At 36.7% G+C, this 3,474-nt stretch overlaps 1 protein-coding gene across 1 annotated transcript in view; it reads right to left on the reverse strand.

Moving 5' to 3' along the window:
* Window positions 1-3,474, reverse strand: part of ADGRV1 (adhesion G protein-coupled receptor V1) — a 520,471-nt gene that overhangs the window by 19,569 nt on the left and 497,428 nt on the right. The window lies entirely within an intron of this gene.

A 3,474-nucleotide genomic window follows, 5' to 3' on the forward strand; every position in this document is an offset into this window, starting at 1 on the left:
GCTTAATAAAATTTTGTTTTGGTTTGGTCTCTCTATTTCACATGCTACATTGCCAAGACTCTCATGGGAGAGCCAAGCATCCACTCCGGGCTGGGTCTCTGTTTTTCTGGGTTGGTGCGCCTCTGGGTGGCAGGCTTACTAGGTGCTGAGTGCCCAGGTGGCTTCCTGGCTGCGTCTGGCTTCTCTGTTGGGGGTGGGTTTGTATATTGCTGCTGCTGCCTCTTGTAGTTACTTCTACTCAAAGTGCTCCACAGCTCTCTGCTCTGACTCTTCCCTTGGCAGACAACCATGAGAAGTCTCTGTGATCTCTTGCTTCTGGCTTCGCATCCTCTTGGGCTGCTGACCTACTGCTGTTTTGTATCACTAGTGATTTAGCAGCAAAGACAAGGGATTTCAAGCCAATGGCAGAACTGAAAAGATAAATCCAGTATTTGTGTACTTGTATATTTTTCTCAAGTGTGAGATAAGCAGGAGTTTCATTGTTCTTTGCTTCTTTTTTTTTAAGATTTTATTTATTTATTTATTCATGGAGATAGAGAGAGAGAGAGAGAGAGAGAGAGAGGCAGAGACACAGGCAGAGGAAGAAGCAGGCTCCATGCAGGGAGCTGGATGCGGGACTCAATCCCAGGACTCCAGGATCAGGCCCTGAGCCAATGTCAGGTGCTAAACTGCTGAGCCACCCACCCAGGGATCCCCTGTTCTTTGCTTCTTAACTCTTTTAGTTTTCAGTTTCAGTCCCTTTTGTTGAGGTTCTTATTTTTTATAAGAACCCACAATCAAATGTGTGCATTAAACATATCAGAGAGAGGAAACAAGAATTTATCTTGATGGCCATCAGTCAGCAAACTGAAATGCTTCGAAATCTACAGGAACAATTATTATCTGAATGTTTTTATGAATTACTTGGATAGGGTAGGCAATTACCTAGTGTAATTTACTTTCAAGATTTGGCTTAGAAAGATGTCTGTTCTAAATTTTGTAATCTCGGGGCACCTGGGTGGCTCAGTAGTTGAGCTCAACTGCCTTTGGCTTAGGTTGGGATCCTGGGGTTCTGGGATTGAGTCCCACATCAGGCTCCCCCCAGAGAGCCTGCTTCTCCCTCTGCCTATGCCTCTGCCTCTCTCTCTGTATCTCTCATGAGTAAATAAATAATATCTTTTAAAAAATTAAATTTCATAATATCTAACAATATCAATTTTATGTATTTTAATCATATATATCTAGACCATAGATAAGATTTTTTTTTTCATGCGAAGTTTCTCTCTGCAACTTAAGGACGTAATTCTTGCATGTCACTTATGGACATAAGAAACATTTGGTTAGTCTTCTTTGCGATAAATATTCATGAAACAAGGGATAGTTACTAGGTCATGTCTCAGCAATCTCATCTCTAGGTAGGATTCCTGTTCCTTCAGCCTTTTCCCTTGAACTTACTGTGGAGGTCTAGAAAAGAAGGTTCATCTCTGAGATTCTCATTGTTCATCATGTTTCTGTTAAGTTTCAAAGCATGGAACATTAATCGGTCATGATATTATTTATCAGGAACCAGACTACTTCTCAAATCCCTGACCTCACCAACCTCCTGCTTTGAGAATCCCTAGATTAGAAAAATTTCAGAAGTATAAATTGAATTGGATGGTAGGATTGAGAGACAAAGACTGAAGGTGGTCATAATAATAGTGAGATGGAACTAAATAATGCAGAAGTTTGGAACCCGAGAACAATTTTTTCTGGTTTTAATAAGAACTGGTAAAGAGAACTGAGTTGGAATGAGCTTTGAATGTGAAACAGATTTTTCTAATTAAAATTATAAAAATACCAAACTGTACAATGATTATTTATTTAAATCATGTTGTATCTCTAAATACTTCTTAAAAATATAATTTGAAACCATTTTTGGTTTATTCTGAGAAACCTCTGCTAAAGGCACTGGAAATACCCAAAGTTTGTACACTGAAATAATATTAATGATAGTAATAACAACAATAGTAACAAAATGGTTAAATTGTCTTCATGTTTTCTTGTTGGTTTTTCTACATAGTAAAGATTATTCAAAAGTTTGCTTTTTGTTTTGTCTAACAGTAAAAAGTTTACAAGGTGTCCAGCAAACTATGGCCATGAGTCAAACTGGCCGACTGCTATGTGTATATGTAGATCAAATCACATAATACACATTTTAAATATCCTACATTTTTATCTGTCAATTATATCTCAATAAAGCTGAAAAAAAAAACCCCATAACAATTAAAAAAAAAAAAACTACTGATACACATAACAACATCAGTAGAAATCAAAATCCGTATGCTGGTTAAAAAAAATGCCAGACACAAAAGAGTACTAACTGCATGACTCTATTGACACAAAATCCTAGACATACAAATTCATATACAGGGACAGAAAACAGACCAGTGGTTGCCCTGCTCTGGGAGCAGAGGGAGAGAGCTTCTACAGGGGGGTCTGGGAATCTATTGGGGTAATGGAAATTATTGTGGTTTCATGGGTGTGTAACCATCTTGTTTTTTATTTTTTATTTATTTTATTTTATTTTATTTTATTTTATTTTATTTTATTTTATTTTATTTTATTTTATTTTATTATTTTATTTTATTTTATTTTATTTTCCATCTTGTTTTTTAAAAGCCTGATAACAAACTAGAGTTTTGAATTTGTTGTCTTTTAAAATTTTTTTTTTTTATTTTTGAATTTGTTGTCTTATCCCATTGGACACTAATCACTTAAACCGAGGATCAGCAAACTTTCTGAAAAGAGTCACATAGTAAACATTTTAGACTTAGCAGGACATAATGATTTTTGTTGAAACTATCCTGAAATTTTTAATTTCATACAATTTTCACAAGTCACAAAATATTATTCTCCTGTTTCCCCCCAATATTTATAAGCATGAAACCATTCTTTACTAGTATTTTTATGTTTGTTTGTTTGTTTTAAGATTTTATTTATTTAAAAAAAAAAAGATTTTATTTATTTATTTGACAGAAAGAACACAAGTCGGGGAGAGGCAGGAAGAGGGAGAAGGAGAAGCAGACTCCCCGCCGAGCTGGGAGCCCGATCCAGGGCTCAACTCGGGGCTTGTTCCAAGGATCCTGAGATCATGACCTGAGCGAAAGGCAGACAGATGACCGACTGAGCCACCCAGGCGCCCCTCTACTAGTACTTTTAAACATAGGTCCTTCCAACAGCCTTTAAAATGCCTTTTTGAAAAACCACACCTTAAAAATTTATCATTCAGGGATCTGTTAACCATGCTATGGATGAAGCCCAATTGTTTGGACAGTGGTAGGTGACCAAAGAATAGGGTTGATGATGAAAAGGGGAAAACTGGATGACCGAGTGCCAATAAAAACAGGAGAAGGAATAATTTCGCTGTGTAAACTAAAGATCATACATGCAGAAGTGAAAACACATGGAGTTATTTCAAGTACCAGCCTGGAGACCAGGGAAGAAGGCAAAGTT

The sequence above is a fragment of the Canis lupus genome, chromosome 2, assembly GCF_048164855.1.
Source record: "Canis lupus baileyi chromosome 2, mCanLup2.hap1, whole genome shotgun sequence".
NCBI lineage: Eukaryota > Metazoa > Chordata > Mammalia > Carnivora > Canidae > Canis > Canis lupus.